A 24,374-nucleotide genomic window follows, 5' to 3' on the forward strand; every position below is an offset into this window, starting at 1 on the left:
TCAGAACGTCTAGTGTACAAATGGCCATGCTCGTCAATGTGTAACATTCCCAAACAATGTTTCAAATCTTTACGCCAATTCCTCAATAAATATGTAAAAAGCAAAGACAAAATCAAAATTAAATTACTGCAAAATATAGATACCTGTCCAGTGCGCAAGTACACAGGACTACAAGGACATTCATTGGCCTGCATTACAGGACCTACTTGTAAAACCACTTTCCATGATATCAAAAGGATATCAACACATCATTCAACTATAAGAAATCTAGTCTATAAACTGTACTATGTTAAAAGTCCTGCTTTAGCACTAGCAAAGTTAAATAATATCCTTCTACATGGTACAGCAAAAGACCTACTTGAAGAAATTCACTATATCCAGAAAAAATATTTTGGAAGTGAAAGCCATTTACAGAATGAAATAGCTTTAAACCAATTAAGCAACAAATCTACACATGGCAAACTTTTGCTAAACACATACAAAAAATAAATATTTAAAAGTACATCAGCTGAAGTACCAAACCATGTATGTGTATGTTGCCGTAGAATTTTTTATAAAAGTAACACAAAAACTGTGGACCTATCATACAAAATAGAAGACAATGAAGATTCTAAATGGTTTGAATTAGCTCTCTACCTTGTAGCAGAAAACAAATATGAGATAACTGAGCCCTTAATACTTTGCAGTTATTGCACTACAAAACTTGACAACAACCAAACTCCTTCACGTTCTATCACAAATAATTTGGAATTATACCCAGTACCAAAACCTCTACAACAACTTAATTTATATGAGAGCATCAAAATTCAAACAGTACACCCATTTCAAGCGATAATACGCCTTCAACCAAAAACAGCAAAATTACCTCCCTCTGAATTGGTAAAAGGAATTCGTGGAAAATTAGTTTATTTACCATTAAATCTAAAAGAAAATGTGAATACTCTAGGAGTGCAACGTCCAATTCAGCAATCTTTAATTATATTAGTAAATGGAGTACCTACAAAAGACAAAAAAATATGGCAACAGCTGGTAGATTTATATAAAGTTAGACAAGCCTTCCAATATCTTAAAGAGAATAATGAATATTACAAAGAAATTAATATTGAAGAAAACTTGAAAGATACAACTGAAATAATTCAAGAAACACAAGAAGCTGGTCAATTTGAGCTACTAGATCCTGCTACAATATCAAATACTTTAGACCATTATACAATTCATCCTTTGCACTGTAATGACACCGTACAAGATGTACTGGAAACTTACCAAATGCGTCAAACAAAAGGATCGCCAATCAGTATATGGGAAAAAAGTATAGAAGCACGTGCTTTTCCTCTACTCTTTCCTACTGGCAAAGGAGGAAGGTATGATGATAGACCTATTCAAATATCAGCTTCAGAATACCGCTCATTACGGATGTATTCTGAAGATCCCAGATGTAGACAAAATGTGGAATACATATTCCACCTACTCTTTGAAAGTGAAATAGCAACTTTATGTTACGGAGTTGCACACATATTAAAATCAGGATCACACTTTCAAAATATGACAGCTACACAATTATTAGAGAAAGTGCAACAAAAGGATGAGGTTTTACAATCAAATATTACAAATCTATTAGCAAATATGCGTGGTACTAAAGAGTACTGGTTTCGACGTCATGGAGATGTACGTTGTATGATCAGAAACCTTGGCCCACCCACTTGGTTTGTTACATTAAGTGGTGCAGAATATGCATGGGAAGATTTACATGATTTCCTACGCATATCAAATAAAAACAAAACAAACATAGATATTCTAACACCTGGAGAATTTTGTTCTTTGGATCCTGTTAATGTTTGAAGATATTTTCACCATCGCTTCATTGCTATGCTTCATTTTATTTGTAATAAAACTGTTCCTCCCCTTGGAGAAGTGCAACACTTCTTTTGGAGAAAAGAATACCAAGCCAGAGGAGCACCACATATCCACATGCTTTTATGGATTAAAGATGCTCCTAAATTTGGTCAAGAAAGTGATGGCACAGTTTTACAGTTTATTGTAAAATATGTCACTTGTGAAATTCCATCAGAAGCCACAAATAGTGATCTTCATGCATAAATTTTACAATTTAAAGACACAAATGTGGAAAATATTGTTGTCGCAAATACAAAAACAAAGGCAAATACTACAGCAAATGCCGATTTGGTTTCCCTAGACCAGTTACAAATACAGGTCAAGTAAACAACCTCATGTCTTCAGTTAGACATAGTGTTAAAGGTAAGTCACCTAAAAATACATATTACATGAAAAGAAAAGAAGAAGAACAATATATCAATGATTATAATGCAATCATTGCCCACTTATGGAATGCAAACATAGATGTGCAGTGCATTGCAGACAATTCTACTGCAGTTGCACGATATGTCACAGCATACTTAACTAAAGCACAAAAGACAGAGCTCCAAGATCTCTGGAATGACCTGTCATCAGATAAAACAGTATCTCAGAAATTATAGAGCTTGGGCATAAAAATGCTCACCCATTGAGAATGTGGATCTTATGAAGCAGCTGATCATTTAACTGGTACTTCATTGTATGGTAAATCTGAAAATATAGTATGGCTAAGTCTTGGTCCAGCTAAATCTAGAAAAAGAGTTCTAAAATCATATGAAGATATAGAAACAATAGCCAAACATGATCCCAACAGCCAAGACATTTTAAAAAACAATTTATTGGACACATACTACCCAAACAGAAGTAATACTTTGGAAAACATGTGTCTATACCAAATAGCCCAAAACTACACATACAAAAATAATATGAAACCTGATGAAAAAAAAGGTAAATATAGAGTGACAGACTGTGAAGGCAGCTTAGTTAAACTCACTAAACCAAATTTAATTAATCATATCAAATTGTCATTGAAGACTCCTCAACATAAAGAAGTATATTACATGTCCCTGCTAAACTCTTCAAACCATGGAGAAAAGAAGAACAATTACTAGATAACTATGACTCATATGAGGATGCTTTCAAAGCAAATGAAAGCACTATAACTGATGTAAACTTTACACAGTACAAAACAATGTTGCACAATGAACAGCAACATGAAGAAGAACTCCAAGCCCAACTAGATAAGGATACTGCTGACAGTAGTCAACCTTCTGTAACAGGAAGCCAAGAACCACTGGGAGAACCACTAATAACAAATGAGGCAGAATTAGCTATGATAGAAGTAGAAAACACCATGTGTCAGTATGAAGATAAGGAAGACTTAACTATACTACAATCAAAACTAAACAATGAGCAAAGTAGCATTTTTCAAGAAGTAAAAAAACAAATTGCACATGGTGTAAAACATGAAAATAAAAAATGTTCCTGCCACAATTATAAACCTATACTACTGTACGAGAGTGGTGAAGCTGGTTCTGGCAAAACATTCCTAATCAAAATCATTAGTAAGTTCCTTCAACAATTGACAAACAACAAACTGTCAGCTGTTGTCACTGCCCCCACAGGTTTAGCTGCCTACAACATAGGTGGTGTTACATTACACCGATTACTACTATTACCAGTAGAACACCAGAACATATTAGACTATTACAAACTTTCTGCAGAAGCTGCAATGGAATTACGCAGAGTATTGAAACAAATGAAAATGCTACTAATAGATGAAGTGAGCATGGTCTCCAACCCGATGTTAGCTTTGATTCACCTCAGATTACAAGAAGTACTCAAAACAGACTATGAAGAGCTCTTTGCAGGAAAACACATTATTGTTTTTGGAGATCTGCTTCAATTAACACCAGTAAAAGGTGAACCTATTTTTAAAACATTAGGGCACAAACTCTGTCGTAAAACTGTTGGCAGCATTGGAAATGTCAACATTTGGCAACATTTCCAATACAGAGAATTAACAGAAAACATGCGCCAATCTGCAGATCTAACTTATGCCAACATTTTAAAAAGTTTGAGAGTTGGTATACTTCCTAAAGAAGCAGAAGCAACATTGAAAACCCGGCACATTAATGCACTTTATGGCGATAATGCATGTGCTACAGATGTTATGGAACAATTAGCCCACAAAAATGTCAATTGTATGGCCTTAATGCCAACTCTTGCAAGCTGTCTCAAATTCAATGAAATAATGTTAAGTAAAGAAATGCAACCAATAATGGAAATTAGCGCCACAGACAAACTAGATGTACATGGTATGACACTACCCATGTGTGACCAAGCCACAAAAAGACTAAATGATTTAGAAAAATCAATCTCAAACACAGCAGGCTTAGAAAAGATGTTAAAATTATCCTTAAATTGCAGAGTAATGCTTAAACGTAACCTTGACGTGGACCAAGGACTTGTTAATGGAGCACTGGGTACAGTTGTTGGCTTTCAAACATACCCACGTGACAACAAAATTCAGTTTGTCAATATACTCTTTGACAAACTTTCAGAAGTAAAACAGATAGGACGCTCAACAGCTAGATTCCTTCTCTTCAAAGATATGTATGTACGCAGAGAACAATTTTCTCTAACTCTTGCATACGCAGTCACGATTCATAAATCACAAGGTCTTACCCTAGACAAAGCAATGATAGATATTGGTAACACAGTCTTTAAAGAAGGCATGAGCTACGTATCACTATCACGCTTACGTACACTTGACGGTCTATTTCTAATCAACTTTGATGCAAGTAAAGTAAACGCTGATATTCCTTGCATTTTAGAATATAATAGACTTCGCTCACTATACACTCCCCATCTAAACACATATTCTGTTCTACAAAAACTAAAACGTTGTAAAAGAAAACTAAATCAAACAGAAATGCAACAGGACGTCACTGCAAATCCTCCAAAGAGAGTAAAAGAAACTAATACTTCATCAAGTACCACAAACAAAAAAGAATCAATTAGAGAAAGTAAACCAGGTACTTCTTTAAAGAAGGAAGACAAACTCCAAAAAAAGCAGTTAGATACAGAACTACCTGGACCATTTAAATTCTCAAATATGGTTGGTGTAAGTTGCTATGCAAATGTAGCAATGAATATTCTATTTCAATTACCACCAATTGTTGACAACATTTACTTACACAGTACAGACCCTTTGTGTTTGCAAATGTTAGTACTTCACAGAAATGCAGCAAACAATCCTGTCAACACATATAGTGTTTTTGGAATAAGACGGCAATTGGACTACTGTTCTGGAATGGTGAAAATCACTATAAACTCACAGGAAGATCCACAAGAATTTCTAATGTACTTACTATTAGTACTGGAAAACAAAAACATACCTATAAATGAATTCTTCCAGATTTCATACATGTGGAAACATACATGCACTCTGTGCAACAATGTGACACAAGAAGAAATTCCCAATGAACGCTTCATATATATATCAATACCAAATTGTGAATCCATTCCATTTCAGCAACTTGTACAAAATGCAAACCATGGTAGATTATGCTCTACCTGCAATTCAGATAATCGCTCCACGTTAGTAATACAAACACATAGTAAATACGTAATACTAATGCTTCTACGTTACAATGTAGATGGTACCAAAAACAACTGCAAGCTGACTGGATTCACACATAGTCAAATATCACTTGGTAAGAAACCCTTCACAACAATAGGTATAATCTACCACACAGGAGCCACAACCAATTCAGGGCACTACACGGCATATATAAAAAAGAAATGTGGATGGTTTGAATGTAATGATAGTACCATTACTCTAAAGCAGAGATTACCAGCAAATCTTACAAACGCTTATTTGATGTTCTTAAAACCAAAATTTGATAAATAAACCTTATTTAAACCTTTAAGTAAATTTGTGTTAAAAAAATATAAACTGTTAGAATACTCCAAAAGCTATCTAACTGCTCAAAGATTCTACAACGACTAATCAGATAAATGAATACCACTAAATTAGGCCAAAAAATACACAGTTAGAATACGCCAATTGGTATCTAACTGTCCCAAAATTTAACAATATCCAAATAGATAAATCAAAACCACTAAAATATATTTAAAAAATAGACAGTTAGAATACGCCAATTGGTATCTAACTGCTCCAAAATTTTATAATATCAAAACAAATGAAGAATCTGTTACTGCTCCAAAAAAATACAACAAAGCAAAGTATAAAGCATTAGCCAGAAACAACAAATTAACACTGAAAACAAACAAACAAATAAACTGTAGCATAACAGAAAAAGTTTTTTTTTTTAATCCAACATGGATTTTTTTTTCTCTTACAGACCCAATGATTTTAGCAACAAATACAGAAACTGAGCAAATTGCACAGTACTCTGATTTGTACTCTACTAAATATGAGGGTCGAAAAAAATAAAAGTATATTGCTTATACAATGTAATAAGTCATTACAAAATACTAATACTAACATGCTATTTTCTTTTATCACAGAAATGAAGAAGAAAAACATGGACTCTCATTACTAGACCAAACAGTAAGTATACAATAATAAGGACAACCATAGCAGCATATCACATCCATAGTGTCTAATACCTTTGTTCCTTATACATTTGTTTTTCACCCAAAGTTATAAGCAAATATGAATGTGATATGCTGCGGTGGTTGTTGCCAGGGCATAGAGTCTCGGGTGCATGGACAAATGGCCATGCACCCGAGACTCTATGCCCTGGCAACAACCACCGCAGCATATCACATCCATAGGGTCAAACATTTCAACTATGATCTATGGGAAACTTTTAATGTCTGCGAACAATGTGAGTGTTCTTAGAACACTTTGAACTTGCCAGCGAACAATACGGACACCGTTTTCAGGACACCCCCTACGAACATTCCAGGACACCGGGAGTGTTCTCAAAAATGTCTTCAGAACACCCTCATTTTGTTTATTTGCAAACATTTCAGGACACCGCGGGTGTTTTTAGAAGACATTCAACTTGACAGAGAACAATACGGACAGCGTCCTCAGGACACCCCCTACGAACACTCCCCGGACACCGCAAGTGTTCTTAGAAGCGTCTTCAGAACACCACCATCTTGTTTATTTGCGAACATTTCAGGACACCGCTAGTGTTCTTAGGACACATTCAACTTGACAGAGAACAATATGGACAGCGTCCTCAGGACACCCCCTACGAACATTCCAGGACACCGGGAGTGTTCTTAGAAGCTTCTTCAGAACACCACCATCTTGTTTATTTGCGAACAATTCAGGACACTGCGAGTGTTCTTAGGACACATTCAACTTGACAGAGAACAATACAGACAGCGTCCTCAGGACACCCCCTACGAACACTCCCCGGACACCGCGAGTGTTCTTAGAAGCGTCTTCAGAACACCACCATCTTGTTTATTTGTGAACATTTAAGGACACCGCGAGTGTTCTTAGGACACATTCAACTTGACAGAGAACCATACATTTGTTTTTCACCCAAAGTTATAAGCAAATATGAATGTGATATGCTGCAGTGGTTGTTGCCAGGGCATACAGTCTTGGGTGCATGGCCAAATAGCCATGCACCCAAGACTCTATGCCCTGGCAACAACCACCGCAGCATATCACATCCATAGAGTCAAACATTTCAACTATGATCTATGGGAAACTTGTAATGTCCGCAAACAATGTGAGTGTTCTTAGAACACTTTGAACTTGCCAGCGAACAATACGGACACCGTTTTCAGGACACCCCCTACGAACATTTCAGAACAACGCGATAGTTCTTAGAACACTTTCAACTTAACAACGAACAATACAGACAGCGTCCTAAGGACACCCCCTACGAACATTCCAGGACACCGGGAGTGTTCTCAAAAACATCTTCAGAACACCCCCATTTTGTTTATTTGCGAACATTTCAGGACCCCGTGGGTGTTCTTAGAACACATTCAACTTGACTGAGAACAATACGGACAGAGTCCTCAGGACACCCCCTACGAACACTCCCCGGACACCGCAAGTATTCTTAGAAGCGTCTTCAGAACACCACCATCTTGTTTATTTGTGAACATTTCAGGACACCGCGAGTGTTCTTAGGACACATTCAACTTGACAGAGAACAATACGGACAGCGTCCTCAGGACACCCCCTACGAACATTCCAGGACACCGGGAGTGTTCTTAGAAGCCTTTTCAGAACACCACCATCTTGTTTATTTGCGAACATTTCAGGACACTGCGAGTGTTCTTAGGACACATTCAACTTGACAGAGAACAATACGGACAGCGTCCTCAGGACACCCTCTACGAACACTCCCCGGACACCGCGAGTGTTCTTAGAAGCGTCTTCAGAACACCACCATCTTGTTTATTTGCGAACATTTCAGGACACCGCGAGTGTTCTTAGGACACATTCAACTTGACAGAGAACAATACGGACATCGTCCTCAGGACACCCCCTATGAACACTCCCCGGACACCGCGAGTGTTCTTAGAAGCGTCTTCAGAACACCCCCATTTTGTTTATTTGCGAACATTTCAGGACACCGCAGGTGTTCTTAGAACACATTCAACTTGACAGAGAACAATACGGACAGCGTCCTCAGGACACCCCCTACGAACATTTCAGGACACCGGGAGTGTTCTCAAAACGGTCTTCAGAACACCCCCATTTTGTTTATTTGCGAACATTTCAGGACACCGCGGGTGTTCTTAGAACACATTCAACTTGACAGAGAACAATACGGACAGCGTCCTCAGGACACCCCCTATGAACACTCCCCGGACACCGCGAGTGTTCTTAGAACAGTTTCACTTTGCTTGCGAACAAAACGGACACATATTGAGTCCTTAGAACACCCCCCAGTCAGTTTATTTAGAATATTTCAGAACACCCGTGATGTCCGCAAACAAATCGAACACAAAAAGAACGTCTAACACATAAAAAACACAACTTTCATCCTATCTCATACACTCCCAGCCTCCCCAAACACTCCTACACACCAACACACTCTACTAAATACACATTTTGAACAAAGTATCACCGCGCTGTCCGCGGACGTCCGCGAATCCAAGATGGCGGGCGCCACCGAAAAATCTGACGCGCTTCACGCTCCACGCCGTCCAATCAGTGAACACGTTGCATGTCTGCGAACATCACGCAAGACAATTGGCCAATCAGGACACTGTCCGCGGAGCGAACAGGGAAGTGTGTCCGCGAACCGAACACAGATATCACTAATTTTTTTTTACCTACTTTTTGGTCATTTTAAAAAAAAACTCCTGGATGGATTTTCACCAAATTCGTAAAAGCAAGCTTTCGGGACCAAGCCGCTGCTCCTGGTCCAAATTTGGTGGAAATCCGTCCAGCGGTTTGGGCTGTAGGCGCGAGCAACATTTTTTTCCCATTCAGTCTTTGGGAAAAAAAAAAGTTTTGGGACCCCCCTATAACTTTGCCCCCCCTGGACGAATCCTCACCAAACTTTGCAGAATAATTCAGAGTGACCCAAATACTTTTTTTGCAAGGTTTGGTGAGGATCCGTCCAGGGAGAGCGAAGTTATAAGCCACCCAAAAAGTGCTCTTCCTATGGAAACAGCAACTTAACCATAACTACATGGCCACTACCGTGGCCATGTAATATTACGATTTTAGCAAAGTATCACCCTATGACTTCATGAATAGACAGTTATATGTGTATTTTACATCATGGGTACCCACTTGTAAAGATAGCCTTTGGCTGTTAGAATACGTTGAGTTCTTGCAGGCTGTTGCAGGAATGTACATGTTACTCCGTGGCTGCAATGGTGCCAGATCACATTGCAGCTGCTGCTTTGTCTGTAGGCGGGGTTCTCAAGAGGACATGTGTCACATTATATTTGTTTAGCATGGGGCATTGGAAAGTGAGGGGTGATTCGATGGCTCAGTTGCTGGGAGAGAAAAACAGCATTCCTTTGCATAGCACAAATAGCAGCTTGTGACTGCACAACAACGCAGATGGCATTCTATTCAGTTATTCATAGGCTTAATTTGGGTTAATTTTAGCAGCAAATGTCCCCAATGCTTTCCATTGTAGGGCAGGGTTCCACATGGGGAAACACTTGTAATATGAATGTGCAACTCGCACGTGAACATTGCACAATGAAATTCCACCCGCAGTCACAGAACAGACATACAGCACCACAAGATGTGAGTTTTATCATGTAACTAGGCACCATTTCCTTCCATTGAAGGCACAGACAAAGGTACCACTGAATTGTATTTAATTTTAAAAAATGAGAGCATGGAGCTCCGGGGAATGTTCTTTCCTGTTCCTTTTCAGATCGTGCCTGACCCATTTCAGTGGTTTAATTATCGATTATCAGTACAGTGGGAGCAGTATTCCAGTAACCCATGGAAAGCAGCAGCTGCCCACTCTAAACTCAGCACTTCCCTTGAATTAATGTAGTGTCCCAGGTTTGGCTCTCGCGAAAAGAGAGTGGGCCTTGCCCCTCTGGCTATAGGATGGCTGCACCAGTGCGTATATATTAAGCGTGAGCTGTGCATGCATCCGTATTACTAATGTATACATTATATACAGATTGCTGGCAGAGTCAAGCAGGAACATCAGCAGTGCACCTTGCCTGCATAATGTATACATTATATACAGATTGCTGGCAGAGTCAAGCAGGAACATCAGCAGTGCACCTTGCCTGCATAATGTATACATTATATACAGATTGCTGGCAGAGACAAGCAGGAACATCAGCAGTGCACCTTGCCTGCATAATGTATACATTATATACAGATTGCTGGCAGAGACAAGCAGGAACATCAGCAGTGCACCTTGCCTGCATAATGCATACATTATATACAGATTGCTGGCAGAGACAAGCAGGAACATCAGCAGTGCACCTTGCCTGCATAATGTATACATTATATACAGATTGCTGGCAGAGACAAGCAGGAACATCAGCAGTGCACCTTGCCTGCATAATGTATACATTATATACAGATTGCTGGCAGAGACAAGCAGGAACATCAGCAGTGCACCTTGCCTGCATAATGCATACATTATATACAGATTGCTGTCAGAGTCAAGCAGGAACATCAGCAGTGCGTGGAGAATGTAGATGCTCACTCATCCAAAGGCCCAGGACCCTTAACTGGATGATATTAATGCACAGTATAGTGTGGATGATTGAATGGATCACTCTGGATTCAGCTGAACTGGTCTATGCCTTGAGTTCTCATCAAATCATAGTGTTGCTTTAAACTGTATAATTATTTGCAAAACAAAGATGCAATTATGATCGTTATATTATGGCGTCCCGCATGGCTTGGAGAGCTGCCTCAGAGATGCGCCTTAAAACATATGCTAATGTAAACTGTAAACATGCTGGGGTGCTAAATTGCATTAGCACCAGGTTATGCTTTTTGTTGAAAATGTGATCCACGGCTGTTTTCTGCTGCCAAAATTGAAATGAAAAAACGTTTTCGCTGTTGGTGAGTAACTTCGGTCCAATTTCAGATACAGTTGACATCTCTTCCTTAACCACTTAAATGCTGATGAAGTTCCTTTGCCCTCCCTGGGCTAGGCTGCTATGCTGCTAAGTGCTTGGACAGCATGTTCTGTCAACATTTACAATAAGAAAGCTCATGCAGTGTACAAAAAACCCCAAGCCGGGAGGAGGTTAAACACAAGGGGCCAAACCACCCTTGTTATGGAGCATTCTCAAGAATGTGCTAATTTCTCTTAACTTTTGAGACCCCCAGCAAAGTTGCTGTATTTCTAGCATTTTAATTTTACCTAGAAAGAGTGTGAGCCTTTTTCCCACTGTTTCATGTATTTTGATGTGTGTTTTACTTTTGTGTTCTTTGGTTATGGAGTTTTAAAACAACTCCATAGGCATGATCTTTTTCTGTGTGTCACACAACACCTTCAGTGCTGTGGCACAGGGGTGTCTTTCAGTCGCCCCAATGTTTAAATACCTTCTCTGGGACTGACTACTGTCTCCCAGAGCAAAATAAGTTAAATTGACTTTACTAATCTTTTTAAATTTACAGACCCAGCACACACTATCTTCCTATAGAGTGCTGGAGGGGTTTCCTAGCTTCCCCTGAGTCTAGACACTCATGTAGCAGTCAAATGTTACCCTTTTCTACTTAAAATGGCTGGTGGCAGTGGTTTTAAACAAACCACCATGATTTTTCCCAACCACAAACACAGTTAGCTAAAAATCGGGTCGGCCATATTTTCCAATATGGCGCCCAAGACCTATCTGTAAAAACAGGCTCCGGTCGACTTTTTTTGCTGTTTCTTTTAGAAAAGGTCCTTTTTGTGTTTAACTCTGTGCGCCAAACCAGGTTTGGTCACTTTGTTAGTTGGCCTTTGGCAGGCTTCAGTGCTGAAGCCCTCCTCTGGTGCCTGAGTGTCTGGGGTGGACAGGATGTGAGGGAGGTGCCCGAAACTCCCTGTGCTTAGTCTCCTAGGAGACATGAATGCACTCTTGCGTGATTGGCCGGCTGGCTGTCCGGCAAGGACAGCCACCCTGCTGTGTGAGTGACAGCCAGGCTGGAAGGAATGGGGGAAAACTGTTTAAAAGCAGGTCTCTGGGACCACTGCAACGAAAGAACTGAAGATGAGCAGAAGTAAGACGACTGCTGCAATTCCTGGTCCACGGGTGAAGCCACTTCTAAAGTGGCTGGGTAGAGCATTCCAAAGTGCCGGGGCGATGAACACTAAGGCACCCAGCTGTGCTTTTTTGGTTTTAAATCTTGGCTGACAGAGAATTTTTGGTTGTTGGAGCGCAGCTTTCTAAGGCATGGTTTTTATTCTATGTACCTTTGTGAGTAAGGTGGCATAGTACCCATGAGGCATTTGAAGATGATAACCGAAAGTCTGAAGGATATCTGAGCCTCCACGGGGAGCCAATGCAGGGCTTGACGTGCTTCCGAAACATGGGCCCTATACGAGAGGCCTGCTATGACTCTAACCGCCCCATTCTGAACTACCTGAAGACGATTAATAGTAGCTTTGCTAGAGCCAGCCAGCAAACTGCAGCAATAATCAAGCTTAGCTCCTACACTGGCTCTGGCAATAGACTCAGCATTCCATTTAGAAATAAGTGGTCTCAGGTGGGCTAGTTGCTTAATGTAGTAAGTAGCGGATGCAACTGTACTGGCTACGTAAGACTTCATATTGAGCAACTGATCCAGGACCACTCCCAAGATTTTAATTTTAGGGAGGGTGGCGATTTGAGTTTCCCCCAGCTGGAAGTACTTATAGGCAAGTTTGGCTAGGATGCCCTCTGATCCCACCACCATGAGTTTGGTTTTAGTACGATTAAGTGCCAGGTTATTCAGCATCATCCATTTTTCAATAATGGAGAAAGTGCGATTGAGTTCGCTCTCGTCCCGGTTGTGCTGACCTGTGAGGGGGATAACACATTGTGTGTCCTCTGTGTAGTTAGAAAAGAGTATGTCCTCTTGAGTGAGATGAGCGAAGAAAGGAGCCAGGAAAATATTATAGATACAAGGAGAAAGACTGGCCCGCTGCGGGACTCCAAAGAGTACCTGAATAGCCGGAGCCTTTGCCTTGTTGGCACACACCCTACTAGATCTATTAGATAAGAATGAGAGAAGCCATTTGGTGGCGGCCAGTGAGCATTTAGCTACCGACATAAGCCTGTCTGTCAAGATGGAGTGGTCAACGAGGTTGAACGCTGCGATTGATCTAAGGAAATTAAGAGAGAGACCTGCTGGTTATCCAGTATCTGTAGTAGTTGGGATTTAAGATCGAGTAATGAAGTCTCGGTGCCAAAACATTGTCTGAAGCACGATTGAAAGGGGTTTAGGATAGGGTGAGTATTAAGATGTTGAGCAATTTGAATGTACGACACTTTATCCAAAATCTTCAGAAGAAAAGGGGTATTGGTTATCGGCCTGTAGTTGGTGTGTACCGTCTGATCCAGATTGGGTTTTTTTAAGAGAGGGGCAACCCATGCTTGCTTCATCTCATCCGGAACAACACCATTAAGGAGAGAGGAGTTAACAAATGTACTTATGGCCTGTACCAATGAAGGCACACATGCTTTAATAATAGTAGATACACAGGGGTCACCTGTGCAGTTGGTGCTTTAAGTTTGGTGATAATAGATGATAATTCCTCCTCTGAGATGAGAATGAATTCAGAAATAGGGATATCTGGATTCCTAGTGAATGTATGGCCAACACTGTGAGTGCCTTGTCTGTCGGATACAATCTTTTTTATGGCTATGCCTTCCCGAATTCCATCCAGTTTCTTTAACATGGCATTCTGGATATCGGTGCACCAATCATCATTTTTGATAATAGTAGATGCTACAGGCTCTGGAACCGCCTCTTGTTCTTTAAGAATTCTAAACAATTCCCTGGCTTTAGATGTTGCATGTGAGATTCTGTCATCCAGATGCAGTTTCTTAGCTTCCCAAAGGGCTATTTTATATATGTTGAATGCTTTTTTATAGTCAGATAATGCTGACTGGGACTGATTAGCTTTTCAGACATAGAAAAGCTTACGAGAGACAGCTTTAAGAATTTGGAGTTCAGATGAGAACCATAAGTTGGTTCTTTTGGTTTCTGCAGGTTTTTTTCATTTTTAGGAGGCGCAAGGGAGTTAGCCACCAGAGTCAGGGTGGACTTGATGTTCTTAGCTATAACGCCTGTATCATCCATCTCTAAAATCGGAGAAGCCTGAGATGTCAGGGCTTCTATTCTTTACTGAGTCAATGATTTGGTATTACGATATGAAGTTGCTTCCGAATGGAGCAAAATGACTTTAGTAGTGAAAGGAACTGTGATCGAGAAATGGACAAAGGCATCGTCTGACCATGGGCAAGGAGCTACCCTTACATCATAATATGGACTATTGAGGGTCAATACCCAATCCAAGGTATGCCCCAAGTTATGGGTAGGAGCTTGAACTATTTGTGTAAGGCCAAGCCACTAAAAGATTGCGCTAGTTCAGCTGCAATATGATCATCTGTATGTCCCAGCCAGTGATTGAAATCACCCAGCACTATAAAGCGGGCGTTAGGTTTCAATAGTGGGAGGAGATAACTAGAGAGTGCCAGAGAAAGGTTACCTGCACATGAAGGTGGGCGATAGAGCAAAATAAAATGAATAGTAGTTTTAGTGTTCATCCCAATTTTTATGTGCAGGAATTCAATTCCTTTCATGAGATGACTCTGAATCTTCCAAGCTGATAAGGATTTTCTCAGAATATAGGCTACACCTCCCCCCTCTCTGATTCTCTGTCCTGTCTAAGCATGCAGTACCCGTCAGGAATAGCTAAGTGAAGTGAGGGGCCGGCAGCAGCCGAGCCCCACGTTTCAGTGATAGCACAAAGATCGAGGTTTTTTTCTTCGATATAGGTGGATACTTCATGAGCGTGTTTAACCAGTGATCTGGTGTTAAGCAACATACAATTCAGAGTGCCAGTGGGTTGGGTGATAGTGTGATAGACTGCATTATAATTGTTCATGGTAGTATCAATGTGTGACAGTTGGGTTACAGAATCAGATGGCTGTTCAATGGTTATTATAGGGGGTGGGGTTTAGAGGAGGAGCAAACCAGACCACAGGGCATAGAGTCTTGTAAACATACTGAACTTGTGACATAGGTATTGGAGGATGAGATGGCCAAACTTACGGAAGTGGTGGTGAGAGATGCAGGCTCTATGCTACGAGTGGTGTTTCTTGTTGCTTTTTTAGCAGCCAAGACTTCCAGGATTTCCATCTTGCTGCAGTACCTTAGCCTAGCCCCGAAACGCTGACACGCCCGGCCACGGACCGGCACAGACCGGCTTGTCTCCTTCGCGCTGGCGCGTTCGTGCTGGGTTTAAGGAGAATTGGCAACAGAAACTACAAGACTGCTGGGAAGTGTATTTTACTTCCCAGTCAATACAAGCATGGAGGCTGAGCCCTATTTAATCTAACTGTAGTGAATCAGATGCCAAAGTGCTATTAACAAGTTTACACGTAATCTAGGACATACAGTTTCTATATTAGGCAAGGTAAAACTGATAGCAGCAAATTCCTTTTACAATTAAAATTAAGAAGTTTAAAAACATAATGCGGCAACGTTAAAATACGGCGCTCCTAAGTAAATAATGCTAACGTCCCATTCACTTAATTTTAGCTTGGGTGTGGCATCACAGAAAGGGGACAGCCATATACAAATTAGTCTTAACTACAGCCTTAAACGTGGACTTCTTGTTGTTTTTTTCTGTAAAGATACACCAGTGAATTCCATTTTCAGTGGTACCTTATCTTCCAGCACATCCTGAAATTAAATATGTTTTTTTTATTTTTATTTTTTAATATCACCCAGGCCGGACACAAAACAGGGGGGTTTGTATTTAAAGGCCAGTTACAAAAGGCTGTACCTGCAGATTCCAGTACAAAAGGCCCCCACCTCTGCGTGACCTCCCCTATCTCTATAATACCCCACTTCCCTTTTACAGGCTGCGGCCTCCGGCTGGCTCCGTCCATATCCTTCTACAGTCTAGATACTTCGTCCCAGGAACCCTGGTGCACAGCACGCTGCGCTTCTGTGCAAAAACCTGTGTGTCCCAGCTTCCGGTGACGTCGCATCTGACGCGGTTTCTAGACCGCAAACAGAGACAGGGTATTGAACGCTTGCTGGTTCCAAGACGAGTTCCTTGGCCCTTAGATATCCTCCAAGTCCCTGTAATGTGTGTGAACATATAAATGAGTACATGTGGGCCTCAGATAACGTTGGAACAAAGCCATAGGACATGTGTATGTTTGGACATTGGGGGTTATGTAAAAAATAAATAAATAATAACTTGCTGAAACAGACTCATTTTTTTCTAAACATTCTTTCAAAACATTATGATCTCTACTGTGATATGTCCCTGAGTTATAGGTTTGGTGGAGCTGGAGGTCTGGGATAGGTACAATGGTTTTATAGGCTCCATAACTAAAATAATATGCTGTGAAATCATGCACAGTCTTAGATTTATGGTAGGTCTGCCGTTGTCTCTCTGTCCTCTGCTGGTCTGTTTCTGGGTTTTTGCAAATTCTGCGCGAATTAACAAATGCTTAATCTGGCACCCATGACTGCTCAAACTGTACAAGAGAACATGGAAATAAACTGTTAGTAACTGTTTTCGCACAGCTTCAACATGGATGTCAAATGAAGTTTTGGTATGTGTTTGTAATGCAATAAAGTAGTCATGTCCTGGAGATCTGGAAGATCCTGCTCCAGGGAGACTGGGGTTTGGTGCCACTACACCCATGTGTTGACTTGACAAGATAAATGAGCTATTTAAGCGCTCATGCCAGGCATCTGTGTATGAACTGCAGACGTGCATTTAAATCGTGCCTGGGCTAAAGCGGACTTGATATGTTATGATCGTTCATTTTTATAGCGCCTATACACAATGTGTTTCAAAGCGCTTCAAGGCAAGGGAGGGAACAAGGGAAAATACCACCACATTCTTACAGGCCTTGCATCCTTCTAAGACCCATTAACGCTGGTACTGATACAGCTGGCGCATGGAGGCCATTTTTAAACTACACTCAGTCACAGCGAACGTCCCAGTGGTGAAGCAGACTGGGCGACAGCAGCAGACTGCATGTTTCTGCGTTCAAGAAAGAGAAATTAAATGTGCTGACATGTTTTATTTGCATACTGTATTCACAATTAAGTTAACACAACGCCACATCTCCAAACCCTACATTACTGCTGTTAGTATGAACTATATATCTCCGGAGATTTCATACGCCTTTGGCATACACTCCCCTTCACAATCGGCCATATCTTACGGGCAGACCATGATCCCAGAATAAAGACACTTTCATCGGTCAATAAAGCTATATTATTACAGTAGTTAGACCTGCAATGAATCCAGCGCGGACCAGCATACAAAAATGTATTTCTATTATGCCATATATCTACTACAGCTATACAGAAACAGTTACAACTGGCTTCACGCAACCCGTCCTCAGAGCAGCTGAAACACCCTGCTAATCTTTCTTGCGGTCGTCTTCTCTTTCTGACGTTAAATCCTGTGTTCAGTTTGTTGAACTTCTCATGTGTCTTGTGCATCATGTTAGGTGTGACTTCATGTCTCGCAAGTGTGTGGCATGCCCACTGAGAGTTTGAAGCTGTACATGTACATACAACACGTTACATGGTTTGACCCCATGCGCCTGATCTGACAAAAGGCGTTTTTGAATGGGAAATCCCGGTTGGAAAATGCGTTGTAAGTCAGTCCCTATGTCTGGACTATGCTCTTGCAACTTCCGATGGGGTTTCATGTCACCACAACTTGCTACATGATGCCCTTTACTAAAAAAAAAATGCAAACACAAAACTTGAAAACAAAACCTCTTCGGTGAATCACACGCACACGTTTGTGGCTGTCAAATGAATACTTAACACATCTTTTCTCAAGCTGTCCACTCTGATAAAGCATCCATTGCTGTGATCGCAATAAAAGGGTACGGGCTGTCTGAACCCATTACTGAATTCTTTTTTTATAGATGGAACAAGCTGCGGCGGGTGATCATTGAAGCCTTCACGGGGTCCGTTTTCAGCAGTGTTACATTGTTTTGGCCTGAGAATAATCAGTGCAGCTGCCATGTTTTGAGCGAATTAATCCAGATATAATTGTGAACGATGGAATATTGTGCAGGTATGCCAAGATTGCGTGGCTTTTAGAGGGACTAGTCAATTAAAAGAAGACACATATTCCGATGTAACATCTGTTATGGTGAGCACGTTCCTGAGGCATCGAAGCATCCAGACATGGGGTAGTTTATTTACATGTTCCACAACAAATTGTGTGGCTTCTGCATAATAGACTTAGGGTGCTTTTATGGCAATGTTTGTGGCTCACAGCTCAGGGGCTAGGGTTGGACCGCACATTGCTAGGTACGTAGCTGACGTATTCACACTGAAGATTAGTATGCTGATGTCAGGAGTATCTATGTCGCATTCACATCGTGGTGCGCACGTGCAGTGTACACGTCTGTGCATGAGGTAAACTCCTCAGCTGGGATAATATGTTGTTCGTCACCGCACTCAACAAACATGTATGGGCCCCGAGGAGCAACTTTATGTTTACTGTTTAAGTAGCGTTGGTCGTGAATGTTCCTGTAAAACCATCCATGGAATTAGACCGCAGTTATCTAGCCTTGAGATGTTTCAAATGTAAGCCATTAAAGGGGAAGTCCAGCGAAAAAAATATTATTTAAAAAATAGATAGGCAACATTAAAAAAAAAATACTAGCACTTTTTTTTTTTAAAACTTCCTATGTAAAATTTTGAGCTATTCAAGCTCAAAATTCGCAAAAGCAAGCACATGGGCACATCCATTTTGTGAAATGGATGCCCGCCTGTGCTGGCTTTTGCTTTTGCGGCACTAAAGAAGGAAAAGCCAGCCAGCTGTAGTAAACAAAAGCTACCGCTGGGTGGCTTTTCCTTCATTGGTGCTGTACGCGGAGGACGGAGACCTGAGACCAGAGCGGTAAAGCTGCAGCTGAATCTCAGTAAGTGCTATTTATTATAATTTTTTTTAAAAAATAAGCACTAGCTGCGTTTTTTTTTCTAAGTTTTCCGGGCTTTCAAAACGTATTTATGTTTGCGGTCGCTTTTGAAGCTACTGCACACATAAATACAACGTTATTGTGTTTGAAAACGGTGCGGTTTTTCTTTCCAAGTTTCTCAGGCTCCTCCGGCTCGGAGGAGCCTGAGAAACTCGGAAAGAAAAAACACAGCGTTTTCAAACACAACCGCGTTGTGTTTCTGCCTGCTGTGGCAATCACTTTGGGTCTCCGGTGCTCCCCCAGGGGAGCACCGGAGACCCAAAGTGAAAGCCAAGGCAGGCAGAAACACAACGCGGTTGTGTTTCTGCCTAAATCTGCTTTCCCATTTGGAGCTCTCAGGCTCCCCATGGGGAGCCGAGAGCCCCAAATGGGAAATCAGATTTAGGCAGAAACACTGCAGCATTTAGCATTTCCCATTTGGGGCTCTCGGGCCCCCGTGGGGAGCCCAAGAGCCCCAAATGGGAAATCAGATTTAGGCAGAAACACTGCAGCATTTAGCATTTCCCATTTGGGGCTCTCGGGCCATCAGAGCTAATTAGGGACACTGATGGATGCACGCAGACAGAATGATGCTGCTGCACCAGTGAGCAGTGTGGGTGGTGGCAGTGGGTTCACCACGGGTTCACCGCCTCATTGCCATTGTTGGCTCCTAGTGCCAAGGGGTGTGTAAGGCTAATTGTGCAGCGTAAGAAACCCACAGCAACACCAGATGAGGGTTAAACATCAACTACTTTATTCGCGCCTCGTGCACACTCTCATTAACGTAGCTCATGTTACCTTCCCTCCACACGTGGTCACGACACCTTATGCAGTGACTCTGTGCAATACTACAGTGAAGTTCTGGAAATATTAGGCTATGTGGAAGATGAGGTTTGTACCAGGGGAGCAAACGTATATATTTCTGGGGGAGTGCTGGTGTCCAGACTTTGGTCATGGTAATGCTAATGTGTATTTATAAAGTGATTTAGAAGTCAAATATTTCAGCCACTGTCAGCTTTGAATCCTCTGAGAGCGAATCCTTTGTGCTAGTTGATTTTGAGGTCCAGGGTCTGCACTTGGGGTGCCTATATTGCGGCTGAGACAATATGAAAACTTAATTTGTAAATGATGTAGTTGGCCCTCCTATAGCTTAAACAAGGTAAAACCATACTGGACATAGCTGAAAAGAAGAGGACTTACGCTCTCCCTTGTTAATGCTTTCTTAATCTTGATAGATATTTATGGTTGTATTTTTCATCCACTTTTTTAGATGGATTTCATTTTTTCTTCTGAAAATCTGTGAAGTGGATAGCCATAGTAACTGATCCTTACCCAAGATCTGTTTGGTTTAGTTGCTATGTTCTAATCCAAGGGTTAGTCTCTAAGGGTATGAGGGAATGCAGATATTAACTGGTCTCCCCACATCCATTGGACTCTACTTTGATTAATTTTTAAAACTGTCTCTACAGCTGTTAGCCAAAATTGCATGAGGCTAAGCATTATATAATTACCAATATGCCTGATAGATGGGAAAGGTGAAAAAGGTAAACATATATTTGAAGTGTTACCTGATATAAGTCTTGGGTTTCCACCTACAGCAAGGTCCGATTGCCTTGTTACATCCGCAATCCGTAATGGATCGGGTCATTCTGATTCCTTCTATTTATACACCGCTGGTCGCAGCGCGTAATGACATCATTGTGTTAATGTGCCGCGATGACGTCATACGCGAAAAAACGTGCGACGGCCATTTTAATGTAACATTTCTTCCATCTCGCTCTATGTGCACTTCATTTATAGTGGAAGTGATGTTATGAACAGAATAACCAATCTTTTTTTTCTTTTTCTTTTTTTCTCTACCATACCTCGCTGAGCATTATATTAAGTTAATATGCTCCTTTCTTTGGACACCACAAATTTTCATGAAATCTTCGGAAAGTATATCTATGTGTAACGTACCAATCCCAGTATCACAATGTTATGTGCCAATATCAGTGTTGCAATAATCTTGATTTTGATTTTATAATATCAACCTAATTAGTATCAGAATTACATAAAAAGCCTTCAGTTTTTAAAGACAAATCTCTAGGTGTTAGTAATGCATAAACAATTATAGTAAACATCCAAATTTTCATAGAAAAGTCCTTTTTTGTTAGACTTTAAAGCCAATAGCCATCTCTGGTTCCGTGTTGAGTCTGGTATGGCATGTGTCCAAAATACAAATCCATTTTGATTCCATTCTTCGTAGTCAGAGTTTTCTATTTTCTCCTCTTTCTGCTTCACCAATTTTTTCGATTCCAAAGAGTTTGATATCCTTTATGTCTGATTGTTTGTGTTCTTTGTTGAAATGGGTGGCCATCGGGTACCTGGCCTCACCATTTCTTATTGCTCTGAGGTGTTCCAGTATACATGTTTTGAATTCTCTTATTGTACTGCCAATTTATTTTTTTCCGCATATGCATTGTATTGCATAAATCACATATTTGCTTCTGCAATTGATACATTGTTTTATATTTTGCATTTTTCCGGTTGGCAACTTGATTTGTTTGGTGCCATTCAGCATTTGTGGGCAAATGGTGCATTTGCTGCATTTATAGGATCCCGTTGGTGCCGGCACTTTTAGAAAGCCCCTGACATTGTTTTTGGCTGAATCCCTTAGGTGACTGGGGCTCAATTTTTGCTTCAAGGTTGGTGCTTTTCTGAATACCATTGTAGGTTTCTCTTCAATGAGTGTTTTGAGTGTGTCATCTGTTTGTAAGATGTTCCAATGCCTGTGCAAAATTTTCTTCATACTGTTAGATTCACTGATATATGTAGTGATGAAATGTGTTCTTACGTTTTTGTTTCCAATTTTCCGTTTTTCAGTCAATAAACTGGATCTTGACACTTTTTCTGCTTTCTTTATTGCATGATTGAGGGAATCCTCATTGTAACCTCTCTGTAAAAAATTCTCTTTTAGCTCAGTTAGATGTGTTTAATAGTTAGAATCCAAGCTACAGTTTCGTTTGATTCTAAGAATCTCTCCATACGGTATATTCCTTATAGTATGTTTAACATGATTGCTCTGTGCGTGCAACTTGTTGTTCACTGCTGTTGGTTTCATATAGAGATCCATAAGAATCTTTTCCCCATCTGTATAGAGTTGAAGGTCTAGAAATTCTATTTCTTCAGAGCTGACTTAATCCGTGAATTTGATGTTATAATTGTTATCAGTGAGATGAGCAATATATTCGTTGAGACTCTGCTTGTTCCCGTTCCATATCATTAGCACGTCATCAATGTAACGGCCCCAATATATGATTTGATTTTCACTAAAAGCTGGGTGCTGCCATGCATGGTTCAATTCGAAATGGCCCATGAATAGATTGGCATAAGCAGGGGAAAACTTGGCTCCCATGGCCGTCCCCTGTTCTTGTTTATATATTGTCTTGTTGAACAAAAAGATGTTATTAGACAAAAAGAAATTCAACATCTCCAAAATCATGTTATTTTGGTTAAGGAATGAAAGAGATCTTGTTTTTAAGCAAAATTCCGTTGTTTCTAGTCCCTTGATGTGTTGAATACTTGTGTATAATGACACCACGTCAAGGGTCACAAATAAAAAGTCTGCCTCCCATGGGATGTATTCCATTTTTTGTATAACATGTTTTGTGTCACGTAAGTATGAGGCTAGTCCTGTTGTTAAGGGCTGTAAATGGAGATCTATATACTGGGATGTCCTTTCTGTTAGGGAACCTATCCCATTTATAATAGGTCTACATGGTGGCAATTTCTTACATTTTTTGTGTATTTTGGGAAGAAAATAGATTATGGACATGACTGGTTTGTCTATGTCCAAATAATTAGTTTCTTCTTCTGTAAGTAGACCCATTTTTTCCCAGTTCTTTACCATTTGTTGCCATTGGGGTTGTAGAGTTTTGATTGGGTTATTTTGTAACATAGAGTAACATTTGGTGTCTTTGAGTTGGTTAGTACCTTCTGCAACACAGTCTGCTCTCTGCATAAGTACTATATTCCCTCCTTTGTCTGCTGATTTCACAACTATATCTTTGTTCTTAGATAGTAGATCGATTGCTGTTTTCTCTGCTTTTGTCAGGTTATGTTTAACATTAGATTTGTTGTTGTCTACATTGCTTACTGCTCTATGAAAAAGATCTATAGCGTTATTTTCCATCAGGGTAGGAATTAATTTTGATTTTGGTTTTAAGTATGTTTCCTCTATCTGGAAGGGATCTATATTTTGTTCTGCCATGAAATTGTCCATTGAAAAATCTTCATCCGTTAAATTCATAATGTTAACTGATCCTTCCACTAGTTCCACAGTGAGGGGTGAAATATCTTTAATGTTGTGTTTTTTAGTTTTTGTTGGAATTTCCGCAAAATATTTTTTGAGCTTCAATTTTCTACAAAATTTAAAGAGATCTACTTGTGTTTGAAAGTAGTCTGCTCTGTTTGTAGGACTGAAGTTTAATCCTCGATTAAGTGCTGTTGTGAGTGTTTCATCTACATCTTGTTAGGATAAATTCAGAACCAAATTTACTGGTTCCCTCTGTTTTCCCTGTTCTTGGATCTTGTGAGCATTCCTTTTTGTCCTGTACCTTTGTTTGTTGGATCCTCCTCTCTTCCCCCTCTTGGTTTTGTGGATCAGATTGAAGTATTTCCGCTGATGTTTGAATTTGAAGTTGTTCTTGAGAGCAATGTTTGTTGGGTATATGATCGATTTATTAATGTGAATCTTCGAAATTCTTCTAAAAAAGAAGGTTCTTGCGAGTCTGTGGACGTGTTTGGTTTTATGCTGCTTTCTTTTTCCGATTCACTATTTGTTTCAGTATCTGAAGATTGTGTTGGTGTATCAGCAATAGGTGTTATGCTTGTTTTAGGTTTAAGTTTTT

The sequence above is a fragment of the Ambystoma mexicanum genome, chromosome 7q (genome assembly GCF_040938575.1).
Source record: "Ambystoma mexicanum isolate Mex_15411 chromosome 7q, UKY_AmexF1_1, whole genome shotgun sequence".
NCBI lineage: Eukaryota > Metazoa > Chordata > Amphibia > Caudata > Ambystomatidae > Ambystoma > Ambystoma mexicanum.